Source organism: Ochotona princeps, chromosome 5 (genome assembly GCF_030435755.1).
Source record: "Ochotona princeps isolate mOchPri1 chromosome 5, mOchPri1.hap1, whole genome shotgun sequence".
Taxonomy (NCBI): Eukaryota; Metazoa; Chordata; class Mammalia; order Lagomorpha; family Ochotonidae; genus Ochotona; species Ochotona princeps.
This window is the reverse complement of record NC_080836.1, coordinates 68633165-68648997: the sequence shown is the minus strand read 5'-3', so window position 1 is coordinate 68648997 and position 15833 is coordinate 68633165.

The window sequence follows — 15833 nt, the reverse complement described above, 5'->3', positions numbered from 1 at the left end:
CTATGGGTATTGCAGATTGTGGCCAAAAACAGGCACGGGTTTCCATATTTTATACCAAAATGAACTTATCTTTTCATCCCATCTTCCTACAAAGTTTCTGGAGTACCTTTGTCTATAAGGGGAGGTGTTTGAAGACCACTTGATTCTCAACTGTAAGTCAAAGCAGTGAATGCTCAGACCCCATCCAAGAAAAATGAAGTTGTTTCTGGAAACAGCACCTTCACCCAGCCCACCCTCAGGATAATAGCAGGAAACCTCAACTGTGGACAATAACCATGGGGTTGACTCATGTCAGGGCAGGCAGCTGAGTGCCAAACAAGAAGAGGATGGAGTCACAAAGAGGAAAACTAAGCAGAGAGGAAAGTGGGAAACAAAGGCCATTGAAAGCCCACCTGCCTGGCAAGGCTGGGGATTCTGCAAGTATAATTCTTCCTCTTTTTTCCTTCTTGATATTTTTTTCCTTTTGGGCATTCATGCAATATTTTAAAAAGTAAATGTTCAACACATGTCATTTGAATACATTTTTGCTGCAATCTAAAGAGACATCTTTTATCTAATGAATATTGATTCATACCATTTGTATTTCGGTTCCCTTTCTACAATCTACTCAATCGGCAGTCTGAACGAATGGCCCCTCTGTGTCTCATACTTAGTACTACAAACACCAAGCACTCAGAAATAGTTTTCCCCACCTGGGAGAAAATGCCTCTACTTTTCGGCAGCCTGTTTCCTTTTAGGGGTCTTCCATGATGATTCTCATAGCTGTATTTTCCTTTATCCCTTTTTTTCTCTTCTAACCTTCTTGTAAGTGGTAAATTGCATACTTTTCTTTTTCTGACATCACTGACACTTCTGACACTCCGTAGGTAATTGGTATTGTTGTTTTGATGCCTTGGCTGTTGACACTTGTGGCAATTCCTTTAAATAGTAGCTCACCTGTGGGCACTGAATAATCCCACATAACCTTGAAAGGCTGTCAGAGGTGCTTTTCTGAAATGTTATCATTTCATGGACAAATGTGAAATCCACAGCAAAGTCATGGGTTTTTTTCATACTTATTGTTTTGGAAGCCATTTCCAATTTGACAAGCTACAATATACATTTGCTATGAATGTTTGCTTTCAGTTCATGTAAGCGTGGTGCTGATGACAGCAGCCAAAATATTTCCTTACTAGAGGAAAACAATTTATTGTGAAACACATTTTATTGATTCCATACAAAACTTTTTTCAAGTCCAGAAAGAAATAGAGAAGCCTTAACACAGTAAGCATATGCTTCCTGCTCATTGCTACCTCATGCATCCAAGCGCTTTAAAGACATGGCTGGATCTGGCGGCCTGAACTTGTAACAGTGCAGGCACCCCCAAATCATTAAGCAAAACCTCTGAGACCTCATTGGTGCTTTTTTCTCTCCTCTGACAAATCTGACAGTAGCTGAGGTATTCACCAACCCCTAAGCCTTTCTTCAGAGCCTTTCATCTTTCCTGTGAATGGTTCCTGTGTTCAAGGTTGCTCAAAAGTTTTCAGGTGCTCCGCACGTTGGGGATAATATCAAGCTCTTGGTTTGCCTGGATGTGGTTTCTAATGACTGACATTTCGTGCTGAATCACATCAGTAAGAAAGAAACTAGAGAACCTGGGCAGCCTATTTAATCACACAGAGGTGGCAAATGGGACAAAGTGTTTTTTAAGCAGCCCTAGTTTAACAGGTAGCTGCAACTCCAGCCCCTCGTGTCCATTGTCTCCATTCTCTGCATCCGAACGGAGCCAGACCAACTGCAGTTCTGCTCTTCTGTTCTGCAGCCACAGCCTAGGCTCTCCTGGTGCAGTCTGTCCCCTTTTACCTAGATTTTTGTGACAACTGCTGACAGAGCTCCTTGCCTCAGGCTTTTCTTCTCTCTCATTTGGCTCTCTTCAGTACCATCACTTTTCTTATCTTCACAGTTCTGATCACATACCTTCTCTCCTCAAAATGTTACAAAGGTTTCTCATGGCTTGCACAACCCAACCCAATCTTCTGCACCTGCTTTTCAAAGTTCTGCATGGCAGGGTCCCCACTCACAGATTGCACATTTATAAAAGGGCATCATTGCCCATGCATGAATATAAACACAAGGTTATGAAAAACAAGAATATGGAGCATTTATGACAGCTGAGAGGAGAAAGAATAAAATACAGTTCTCTCCAGCAGTCCTTATCCAATGAGAGGCACAGGAATGAACACTGCTGCTGTGCAGGGAAGCAATAGAGGAACACTATGAAGGAAGCCTCGCTTCTGCTCTTGGCCTACCACTCATTCGGAGCACATCTTTTTGTCCTGGATACCCATAAACAGTTCTTCCTTCAGCTATGTGAGCCAAGCCACAAGCCATCAAGATACACTGCCCTGGCCTGTTCTGCACCCTTCTTCATCTGATCCTCTTCTGAAAATGTCTTCCTGCCACATGCTTCCTATGCACACCCACTTTTCCAGCTCTGATCAAATCCTAGCTTCTCTGTAAGATTTTATTTGGCTCCCTAAGTGTAACACGCACACGTCTTCACTATGTGTACAGTGTCATTATACTCCTATGAACATATCTTGTAGATTCACTTGTTTAGGAAACCTTCCCTACATAACTTTGAAAACCTTAAGGATAAAAATCATTATGTATTTTTTTCCATTTATATTTTCCAAGGAACCCAGAGCCTCAAGCATAGAAAGTCCCTAAAAAAGATTTGATTACATTTAGAAAGTACTTCATAATGGAATCTTTTATGTAATGTATTGTCTCTTTTTGTTGAAATTCTACATCATTGTTTTCCATGTCATATTCAACTCATTAAGGTTTTTTTAATAGCTTCTCGAATCAGATGCAATCAGCCAGCAATGTGATGTAATGAAAGAAAGGCAATATCCTATTCTCTGTTTTCTGTTAGCTGCAGATTTCCTCAGCTATGTTTTACTCTAATGATTCTTGATCCAACTGGTGATTTTGGAACCATTGTAGACACTGAGGAACAAAGCCATCACAATTATACAGAGATTGGTTGGCCAAAAAAAAAAAAATGATTCTCATTAACCACTTGCTAATTAAACAGCTTGGATAAATTCCAGGTGTATGAACTATTACCATTTTCTGCTTTGGATTAAGATACTATTGGTCTCAGTAGCACTGAAACCTTGCTAGTACAATGGCAAAACACCATCAATTAGGGTTTCAAGGAAAAAAATCAATTCTCCATCCAATGGGAGGAGAAAAACTCAGAGATTTTCAAACTCACATAGAAAATGTAGCTGGCTAACTTTTATTTTCTGGTTTCCAACTAAGTATTTTGCTATTTGACTAGTAAAAACATTTTGGGGAACATCTACAGCACATACAGTCACTGTGACAAACTCTCTAATGAACACAGAAAAAATAAGGCAAGGTCTTCAGCCCTCAAGAATACTCAGTATTTGGAAAGATGTGTATGTAAAGAATATATTTTATTTGTTTTCTCAATTATATTAGAGTGAAAACATCATGAAAGAGTACCTAGCAGACTGATTTCTAAACACCTGAACTCAATCCAAGTCTTCCACGTGAGTGGCAGGGAAACAGGTGCCTGGTTCATCACCTGTTGCTTCCCAGAGTGTGCATTAACAGTCAACTGAATCTGATGGACCTGAGATTCAAACCCATGCACTAAGTGTATTATCTGGGCATCCCACCAAATGCCCACCTTTGAAATGGTCGGTTTTAAAAACATACTTAACTTGTCAAATCTCTAGAGTGTGTATTGAAACACATATTTCTCATGGAGGGAAAAAAATCAAATAGTAGACACTAAAAAATCTAAATCCAAAAAAATACCATTTCTGCTGTCCCGAGAATAAATTGCAAACCCTGTAGCTGCAGGAATACAAATCCCTTGACTCTGTGACTTCCTGTTTCTCCACAAGTAGCTCTCATCTCTGCTGCTCCACCTGAGTTCAGCCAGCGCCTGAGTATCCATGATGAACACCCAAAGTCTCCCAACTTCCTGTGTGCTGCCTCCCTACTCCAATCCATGCTTCTCTGAGCAGCCTTACTGTCCTTTCTAACTGGGGCAATACCAGTCCTTGGCATCACAGCCAGTGATCATTCCATCACATTTGCGATTAAATGCAAGGAATTACTATATTCTTCGAGACCTTGTGTGAGTTTGCCTCCAACTATCTGACCTCAACTGTTACCATTCTGACCACTGGGTCACAACAATCTAAAGTAGCCTTTCTGTCCTTCAAACAAGCATGTTCCAACAATGCTCCTGCAGCTCTCTGCCCCTAGGCTTTCATAACACTCCATCCTCCCTAGGCTGCTCTCACATCGTATTTCACCTCTTCAGAGAAATCTTCTCTAACCTTCTGTCACTCACCATTTCATTATTTTGTTTTCATGCTACAGCATCTCCCATGGTTAACCGGTCTTATTTGTTAGCTTAGGCATCATTTGTCCCCCACCCCCACACTGACATTCTCTTGAGCTTGTGAGCTTCATCTGTTTATTCAGCTCTGTATCTTCAGGACCTAGAGCAACCCCAGACACATAATGGATGCTCAGTATGGGAAGTTTACACCTAATAGCTTGTTCACTAAACTGAATGATGTGTTTCCTCCTTAAACACTTCCCCTGTCATTTCCCATCTCTCCATATTACCTCATGATAATCTCTTAACTAAACTTCCTTTTGCCAAATTTTCACTTAAATTCTATCCATCCTTCAAGATCCACTTAAACATAATTTTGTTCATGAAAACTCTACTAGAACTTTAAACTACTTTTCTTGGCCACCAAACTCTTTCAAACTCTTATCTTTTTTTTTTTTGAGATACCATTTAGTAAATTATGTCATACTTTCTGGCTATCCACATAATATCTTACCCCACTTCAAAACGGCTAGTTCCTTAAGTACTAATCTCATTTATCTTTGTATACCTAGCACCTTGGACAGTAACATGTCACACACAAAGTAAATAGTCAATAGAAGTTTAAAGTAAATAAATATGAATGAATGAAAATATACAGATTTCTGCCCCTAGAAATATAACTCTAGGAGAAATATAAAAGTCTGTAGACTTTCAGGTTGTTTTTTAGTATCTGAGAACTCCTCACCAACTTCTTGGGACACCAAGAGTATGAGCAATTTCATTCAGATTTTTCCATCACAGATTATTTGTGACTTTGAGAACCTTATGATCACACAGGTTTTATGTTCCAGCTCCAATAAGAAAATACTTCTAAAATAATTAGAAGTGATTTATTCAAATGTCACTCAAAAATAACTTGCTGAATTGCTTCCCAGATGAGACCAGTACTAACTTATGGAAACTAACTCAATTGAGCAATATTAAAGTAGTCAAAGATCTTAATTTTTATCTTGATGCAAGACTAAAAATATAGAATATAATATCCAAATGGCAAGTAAACAACATTATTGTCATTCAAAAGGAATAAGTATAATTTAATTTCTGCAAAAACATAGGAAATTCAGGGAGGAAGGGGAATACTTTACATGACAACTTTAATCTTGAACTATAAACCACATATTATACAAAGCACAGAGCATAGGATCAGTGTCTAACGTTTCTGATTTATTTATATATTTGAAAGGTTGAGTGATACAGAGAGATCTTCCATCTTCTGGCCCCTTGTCCAAATGGTCAAAGCAGCCAAATTAAAGTCCTGTGCCAGGAACTCCACCTTGGTCTCGCATTAAGGGTTAGGGGCCGGATACCTCAGCCATCCTCTGTTACCTTCCCGGGCACATTAACAGGGAGACAGATCAACCCATAGCATCAGGGACTGACATGGAGCACATGTTCAAAGTGCTTATGTTCAGGTATGGTTCTCAGTCCTTTATGTATAGGAGTACATCTAATCAGCCAACAAACCAATAAGATAGCTGTAATTATTTTAGTATTGCCACATATTACTTTGTGAGCTAAATTTTGTGACATTACTGTCATCTCTGTGTAATGACAAGGAACTGAGGCACAGAAAGGTACAGCCCTTCTAAGGCTATCTAGTTGGTTGATGGCGGCTCTAGGTAAGATGTGAATCCAATTATTCCAGCCCTGGAATCCATACCCCTAACCATTTGATGGTCCTTTCCAGTTTGTTCTTTAATTTTTAAAAACTCTCTTTTACTTAGCTCTTTTTGTAATAGTGTAATGAATTAGCTAAACCGAACAAAGAAAGTTCATGGCAAGTTTCCAACAACGATAGGAAACATCCTTGTGTTCTGACGCATGACTACATGGGCAGCAAAGCTCCAAACCTGGGCACACTTGGGAACTTCCCAGAACTGAGGAGCAGCACCTGTGTCCCAGGAGTCCTTGGGGCCTTTGCAGAGTTTGCAACAGCTTAGGCAGCATGTTCAGAATCCAGACAGGCTCAGTGAAACCTTGCTTTTCTACATGGCCTATTTCCAGGTTGGACAGAAACATGATGCCTAAAAAGAAAGGCTTTTAGAAAAAAGAGTATTATGGGAGACGTTTGAGAAAATCTCCAGTTCTACTTAAAGAAGGTTTTGTTTTGGTTTTTTGTTTGTTTGTTTTGTTTTGTTTTTTTAGCAAACTCAGAGACTATCCCAGGCTACTGAGATGCTGGCTTCAGCATGATGGGTCTTTAACCTTGTAGGAAGGTAGCTATGAAGAGGTGATCCTTCTAAGCTGATTTTGCACAAAAGAATGAGACTGCCCCAGTTCAGGGGGCACCAGAGGGCCCTCCCTAGGTCCCAGCCCATTTCTATCTTGCCAACTTTCATTTCCAGCTCCCTACACACTTTGATCCTCACACTGGTCTCCCACGGGGTAACCTTATATCTAAGCACCTTCATCTTCACAACTTCAACCCTCTCACGCCTCCCCTCCCACCCCACATTTTCAGCATAAGCAAAGGCCAGGTTTTCAAAACCACACCTTGACATCTACATTTTTACTCTTATTTTTCTCTGATGAAAAACAAAAATGACTTTCTACTTTGCTTCTCCCAGGGATTCCCAGTATCTCCTCCTCTATGAAAAAAAAAAAAAAGCCTATCGAACTACAAAGTTTCCTGCTGTGTATAAATCACCACACCAAAAAATACTATCTTGAACTTGAAGGTTTAATAAAATATAAGTAGCTACCTTGAATTTGAGATTAAATTTCATTACTCTGAGAGAAGTATGCAAATTCCCAGTAACAACTCAAGAGAAAAGGAAAAAATGAAAAAGGCCACTATTTTTTCAATTATTCCAAAGAACTTTATATCAAAGTCACTTTGATTTTGAAACTTCAAAGCCACAGATTCCACTTATTGAGGAGCCAAACAGCAGTATTGATAAAACTATCCAGTTATTCTTTAGCACATATTAACTCTGAATTTTAGCTGCCCTAAAATTTTGTAGCATGACCTTGGTCCACACTTGTCATCAGTAGCTAATTCCTTTGCTGTTGGACATTATAAGCTAAAGAAAATTGAACAGGAGTTCACCATCTTGAATAGAACATTCTGAGACTACACTTCATCCAATTGTGTGTGCATGGTTTTATGGGGTTTTTTTTGCTTTATTTTGTTTTGTGTTGGTCCCAACTTCTGACAGGGTAACTACATCTCTTGCTTTGATTAATGCGTTTGCTTAAAAATGGAGATTATGTTTCAGAAACAGAGTGAAATTTGCTCTTGAACTTTTCTTTGTGTCTTCGTTGTGCCTTTCCTTTTACAGCTGCATGCACAAGCGGAGGTTTACATTTTACAGACACTTGTCTAGCATGGTTATTGTCACTGTTCATGCTGTTGCTCACTCAATCCTGTTTGCCATTACTCAAACAGCATACATCTTTCCCTTGTGGTGCAAGTAAGCCATTTGTTACTTTATACCCACTGGCTTCAACTCCCATATAGCATCTTCCATATTCGTTGCATATATCCATTAAATTTATTCTCCAACCACCTTCAAACTGTGTTTTAGCTCCATAAGATTCAGCTTTTTCATCTTTTTCATTTGCATTTATCCTTTTGAAAGACTCATCCTAGTCCATGGCTTCTGGTCTGACCCACTCTAGCACCTGCTCTTGTGCAAACTAGATTGACATCTTCGGTCAACTCCAGGACCTTCCCCATACATGTCCAATCCCAATCTCCAGCTCAAGAGACTCAAAATTCAATACACTGTGTCACTTCTCTGGTAAGGGGTCTTTACAGTCACCAAATTTTAAACAGTTAAGCATCCAACAGGCTTCCCTGTCTTTGTCTAATTTCCAGAATACTGTTTTCCTCTGTGATCCAGAGGTCACTAGGATCACACCCTTTCCACTTTACACCTGAACCAATTTTCAAGGCCAATTATCTCCCTTTCAAGGCAGACAGAGTATGTCTGCACTGGATCGTTCAAGAACCTTCGATGGCACTCTGATGTTGACAGCCTTGTGACTTTAAAGATCCTCCAGCAGCCTGCTGTACTCTGGCGGTGCTCCACCCATTCTCAAACCATCCACAATGTCTACTCCCACCTTGATAAAGATCACACCACTCCCAGCCCTGCTGCCACCAACCTGTCAGGTTTCCTGCTAAGTACTTCACTTCAGCCCTCTTTTAGATCCTGAGGAAGCCGCCTCTGTTTATCCCAGATCCTAACTCTGACCTTTCTTTGATGGCCACTCAGCAGCTTCTTGGCTGTTACAACCAAACCCTCAAAGCATTTCAACTTTTCTTGACGGTTCCAAATTGCATCCAGAACAGCACTCCTCTCATTATTCACTGCAACCTTGCCATAAATCCATTTTATCTGACAAATGGATTAATTCTCACAGATTGTCCTTACAAGTGGATGGATCGGTAAGCATTCTCTAGGATGAAATTGTCCAGAGAATACAATATATAACTTCTAGCTCCATAACCATTGGAACGCTGATTCCTATTCAAAACAAAAATCTCTTTTTTGCATCCATGACCTGTCCTAATCCTATTATACCAGAATTCCAAGCTCACATTTTTTCCCCATCGTACTGCCTCCCTCCTTTATTTTCATCATTCCACTCTACTCCATGTTCCTGTGATTTCCTTTCAAATGAGTTAAATATGAAACACAAATAATCAGAGTTTAGCCAAACAAACCAAATGAAATCTAAAGGAAGGACATAATAAAAATAAAGTCAAATATACCGTATTAGTAATCAGAATTATTTTAAAATTATAAATTAAATCCAAGAGTTAGTTCCTTGGGTAAAAAATAAAATAAATCTAATGAAAAAATTAAACCACATGTAAGTCAATGTAAGGAGAGCAATATAAAAACAAGTTAAGACAAATTTTACAACTATTTTTAAAGAATTTTGTTTGCATAAATGTCCATTATAGTTACTAGATAACCTTCTGTGCTTCTGGAAGGGTGGAAGGTAAATCTTGGGAGAACAAAAAACAAAGTCACTTTAATCATTTTTGGAATCCTAATATATTGAGATTTTAATGAAATGTTAATTTTGTGAAAAAATATATAATGTACTGAAAAATATTGCAGAGGAAATATATTTGGAAGAAATACAAAAATAAATTTGGGTATCTTCCAAAAGAACAGCCTCCAAAAATGATCCAAAGCAGCTAGTTTTATGGATGAGTTCTTTTAAATCTTCAGGTAACATATAAGCTTTAGGAAATAGGAGAAATTTTAACATTATCCGACATTTTAAGCAACTAAACACTGCCCCATGCCAAAATCTTATTAAGAGAAACAAACATTAAAACTATAGCCTCATCAATTATCAGTATGGGCACCAAGGACCGTATCTCGACTGCCAAGGAGATCACAGGGAATTTGAATGCCCTCATAGGCTGAGAACTCTGAAATCAGTCATTTTCTATCGGATTTCCCTCTCAGGATTGAAACAGCCCAGTACCCTTCTCACAGGGTCTAGTGACATCAGAACAACAGCCAGGAGCCGGGGTGGTTCTCAGAGATAAAAGAAGTATAAGTTTCCTTCTGGACTCAGGAGAGGAGCTTTCCCTGGTCTTTACTTAGTTCCAGCTTTGGCTCCCCATCCTCTCTTGCACTGACCATCAGGGTCACTCAGGAGCCCCCATATTAGCTCAGATAGACAGAGAGAGACTAATGTAGAAAGTTTTGAACAGACAGGAAAGAGTAAGCTGGCCTGTAATTGCTCAGCCTGTACCTTAGTGGTCAGGCTCCCGATTTGGCTTTTCCTAAACCTCACTAGGTAAGAGGTAGAGTTCAGTTACTCCTCACTTACTAAGTTATTGGGGATTTACGTGCTCACCTGCCTAAGACTTTTCTACTCTTCAATTATTACTATATGGCTTGTTAGAGTTACAACACTGCTTCAATTACCATAAAATACACGAAGTTCTGTAAAATCTTGCTTGAATCCTATAAACTGTCAAGTTTAAATTAAAAAAAAAAATTAAAAAATCTATAGCCTTATCCCGCTTGTAAATGTAAGCAAAAATTCACTAAACCTCTTTTTTAAAGAATCCAACTAATTAAATCCTATGATATGTTAACAAATAATATCCAACAAGCAAAGTAGATCTTACTCTAGAAACACAAACAGGAATTTTCACTCAGAAAACAAACTGTACATTAGTTCAATATATGTAATGGGAAAGCATTAAAACTCCAATAACTTTCAATGTATATTTACTTATTTTCTTGTTCTTGAAAGGCAAAGTAGCAGAGAGAGAGAGAGAAAGAAAAGTAAAGATATCTTCCATATACTGTGCTACTTCCTAAGTGCTAGCAACAGCCGCCACTGGGTCAGGCTGAAGGCAGGAACCTAGAACTCCATCTGTGTTTCCCATAGGAATGTCTATGGGCCAAACACTTGAGTCATCATCCACTGCCTCCCAAAACGTATTAACAAGAAGTTGAACCGGAAAAAGAGCATCTGGGACTCACTCAGTCTGACACTCCAATACAAGAGGCCGATTAGCAAGCAGTGGTTTAACGTGCTGTACTTCAATGGGTGCCCATGAGATCATTTGATTCCATGCTGTAAGCTAGGAATAGATTATTTCTACAATGTGATAAGGCCTATCTCATGCCAATAGCCAGTGCAATAGTGACTGTGAAACACATGACACATTAATATCTGAAGTATGAATAAGATGAAGACACAGTGTGTTACTGTTAATGTTTGGGGTAGTTCTGGAAGGTCTTGTCATTAATTTAAAATTTTGAAATCAAAAGAAGTAAACTTTTAAGATTAAATCCTCACCACTTGCATGTGATAGTACTATGTATATTTTAAAAATAGACTCATTTGATAAATCTGTTTAGTGAAGTTCAGTAAAGAAAACTATATGGTAGAAGAAAAAAAAGAGTTTTTCAAAATCTCAACAGAAATCAGTGAATGTACCACAGGAAAATATTATAACCCCAAACCCACAAAATTTATAAAAATGTCTAAATCCAATCACATTTAAAAACATTTAAAATTATATCAATAAAATGACAAAACTTTACAGAAACCTGTTTTTTCAATTTTGAAGATAGAAGAGCATGCTATGTCCTTGTCTGATAAAAGATATTAAGAAAATGTCATTTTTCCTATTAATACACAGATTAATTTAAATTTCAAATACCAATGAAAATTTTCCAACTTCATCTGGAAAAAAAGGTTGAAATCAGTTTCAAAAAATAGTAATAAATAAATAAATAAATAAATAGTAATGAACGAACATTTGTCCTACTAGATACAAAAACTTATGAAACTACAGTTATTTGGCTGGATGTAGTAACAGCACAGGACTTGACAGATAAATGGGACAGACTAGATAACCCTGAAACAGGACTAAAAATATATAAAAACTTAATGAAGAATGATAAATGAAAAATCACATGCCATAAAAATGCTGGAAGCAACATTGGTGAATATAAAACTGATTTAAAAGCACAGAATATATCACCAAGATAAAGATACAGATTTGACTGTGTAATTTTTTAAAAATTATACATCACTGAAGTAAAACTTATCCAATATAACATCAATAATATTATAAAAGTAAACACAATTCTTTACCAGAAAACACCATTAAAATACTTAAAAGTAAACTGCAGCCTTAGAAAATATTTACCATATATATAACAAGTTAACAACTTCACTAGACAGTAGGGCGTTTACAAATCAATAAGAAGAAAAGGACTCATTTTCTTTTGCTGTTGCAACAAACTATCTGAAACTTGGAGTCTTCAAAATGTACAAATTTGTTCCCTTACATATTTGAAAGTCATAAGTCCACAGTCAGTCTCTCTGAGCTGCCATCATGATGCTGGCAGAGCTAGCTCACTTTGGAACCTCACAGAGAAAATCCTTGCCCTTCCTTTCCCTGTTCTAGACGACACTGCCATTGTCCTCCCGCAGTCCCCTTCTGCTCTCCGCAGCCAGCGGGACAGGCCTTCAGGTCCCTAAACTCTAACTTCTGCCCCCGCTGTGGCACCTCCTTCTCTGACTCCAACCCTTCTGTCTTCCTCCTACAGATTCCCCTTGGCCAATCCAGAATCAGCCCATAGTTTCACGTCTTTCATGTATCCACAGGTGCAAAGTCCTTTTTGCCACATACAGTGACATTTGCACAAGTTTGGGGGTAAAGGTAGGTTGTCTTTCAGAGGCCATTATTCCATCTGCCACACAACAATAAAATAAATAAATATAGAATACACAAAATAAAAAAACAAGTCAATGGGCCTATAAACCTGTGAAATACATGCTCAATCTCACTAAGGTTCTAACAGCTGGGGAAAATGATACTTCTTTTATCTAACAAATTGACAATGATTATGCTACATTGTGAATACAAAATTCTAGCAAGAACAAGTTCCATTCCATTCTAGAGAATAATTGGGGAATATGGGTCAGATATATTAGGAAGTTTATCTTCTTTCATTTTTTTCATTTTGTTTCTTGAGATTTATTTTTTCTAACAAAATCAGCTGGAAAGATTTGAAACACTAACATGGCAATGGTCCACAATATTGATAAAGAGTAATAAATGAGACCTTAAGTCCAAAAATAGGCATTGGCTAAACAAATTTTTTTAAAGATTTATTTTTTTCCCATGGAAAGTCAGATATACAGAGATGAAGAGAGACACAAAAGAAGATCCTCCATCCGTTGATTCACTCACCAAGTAGCCGCAATAGCTGTAGCTGAACTGATCCAAAGCCAGGAGCCAGGAACCTCCTATGGATCTCCCACATAGGTGCAGGGTCCCAAGGCATTGGGCCATCCTTGACTGCTTTACCAGGCCACAGACAGGGAGCTGGATGAGAAGCGGGGCTACCAAGATTAGGACCAGTGCCCATATGGAATCCTGGGGTGTTCAAGGCAAGGACTTTAGCCACTAGGCCACCGCTCGGGGCCCTGGTTAAGCAAATTTTGAGAAAACCATGTGATTCAATCTCATGCAGCCTGTACAAATGAATTTCAAATACTTCTAATAATATTGGCCTTATTCTCACAATATACTACTGAAGATAAATTATTAACAGTACACAAAACTGTATACATACAAAATATTACAATTATGATAAGTATTTATAAGATACATACAAACAGAAGACCAATAATGGTTAATGCACAGTCACAGGACTATGGTTATATTTATCTGCTTCATAAAGACTTGATATTTTCTGAGGTTTTAATAACACAATGTTTCTATTACGATCATTTTTAAAATGTAATTTAGAAATTCCAAAATGAAAGATGACAGATGTTGGCCACCGAGCTTTAGAATTCTAAATAGGATGGAAAATAGAATGTTATATGCCCCCGATGGCAGCTCCCACACATCAATCAGAGAGCAGCCACGCACATTATTCCCTTTAGAAGCAAAGCCAGCCAGCACCATGTGTAAATCAGAATCTCCCAGTTACGCAGCGTTGCCAGGAGAGGAGCAACACAGAGCAAGTTCAAGCACAGAATTCTAGACTCCAGGGAGAAGCTGGCTTTCCTGACTGCATTTGGGATGATGGGCATATTACAGAGCCCTCCAGAGTCAGAGTGAAGAATTAAACAACATGAACTGCAATTAAATTCCAACATACAAAGAGAAACTAATTGAAATAGCTCCAAAATACACCAAATGCGTCAGAATCAGGGCCGTTCACAGGGCAACTTTATTCCACTGACAGACAAATGGAAAGTTTTGACATAGACACCTAGAAGGAATATACCTGGGGCAGGTAAACCTGCTGCTTGCCACTTCGCATCCCACATGGATACCGGCTGGAGCCCCAGCTGTTCCAGTTAGAACGCAGCTCCCTCTAATACAGCTAGGAATGCAGTGGAGGGTGGCCCAGATGCCTGGGCCCCTGCACCTACACGAGAGATGCGGATGAAATTCCTGGCTCCCGGCTTTGGTCTGATGTGGACCAACCCCAGCCGTGAAGGCCATTTGGAAGTGAGCCAGCCAATGCAAGTTCTCTCTGTCCTCCACCTCTACCTGTGACTCTGCCTTTCAAATAAATAAAACAATAAGTCTTTTTTAAAGAGAGAGAGAGAGAAAATATACCCATTTAGAATGTTGTTTACAGCTGCCTGGTGTTTTCACTGACAGAAATTTCACTTTAGGATTGAAGTTTGGTGCCGCAGTTAAGTCACTGCTTGGAGTGCCCATACTCTACATCACTGTGCCTGGTTCAAATCCCAGGCACTCTGCTTTGGGACCAGCATTCCATTAATGCCCTCGGGGAAGCAAACAGATGATTGTTCAAGTACTTTGTCTCTGCCGCTCATATAGAAGAACTGGATGCAGTCCTAGCCTCCAAATTTCAGACTGGCGCAGTGGTAGTTATTATAAACATTTGGGAAGTAGACCAACAGATTAGGCTGGTGCCATTGCACTTGCAAAGAACCTTGAGCCCATACCATCCAAGAAGGAAACAAAGATGGAATTTCTGGCTCCTGTCTTTAGACTGACTCAACTATTGTGGCCAATTGAGGAGCAAACAAATCAAATATCTCTCTCTCTCTTTCTCTCTCAGTCTCTCTCCTTTTCTCCATTAAAAGATCAAACTTTAGAAAAACAAGAAAAGAAAGAGAGAGAGAGAGAAAGCAAGCTTTCTGATAACAGGGATTTGTGTTTTGTGCCTTGTTTTGTTCATTGCATCTCTGTTGCCTAAAACAATGTCTGGGTGTTTACTAGTAACGCAATAAATAACTGTCAGGTTAAGGTTGGTTTCATAGAATTATAGTCAACTCTATATATTAGCAAATCTGTGTACACGGATTAAGCCAAACATGGATTGAAAATATTCAAAACACATTTGTACTAACATATACAGATTTTTCTTGTCAGTATTCCCTATGCAATTTGACACAGGTATCCCAATGGTATTTACATCATATTGGGTATATTAGAGAATATTTAAAGTATGTAGGAGAATGTAAATAGATTATATGAAAATATTTCAGCATTTTTTAAAGATTTGTTTATTTATTTGAAAGTCATAATGCAAAGAGAGGGGAGAGAGAGATGTTCCATGCCTTGGTTCGCTTCTCAAGTGACCAAGCCAGGAACTTCTTCTAGGTCTCCCAAGTTGATAGGAACAGTCTGGTTATAAGTGTTTATTTACTCCCATCTGCATCTATACTGCTCCATCAATTCAAACTTAAATGGGTATAGATAAAAATGAATCTATGGGCGATATGGGTAGTAATATTATCAATAATCTTAATTATATCCTTAATATTACTATACTTGTATCTGAGATTGATGACCCAGAAATAGCTATAATAATAGGCCTTTTATGTAAATTATGCTGTGACTTAATAATGGATATAGTATGTATGTTGGAGCTTTTGAACAGAGGTGACTCCATCTTCCTAAGCTACT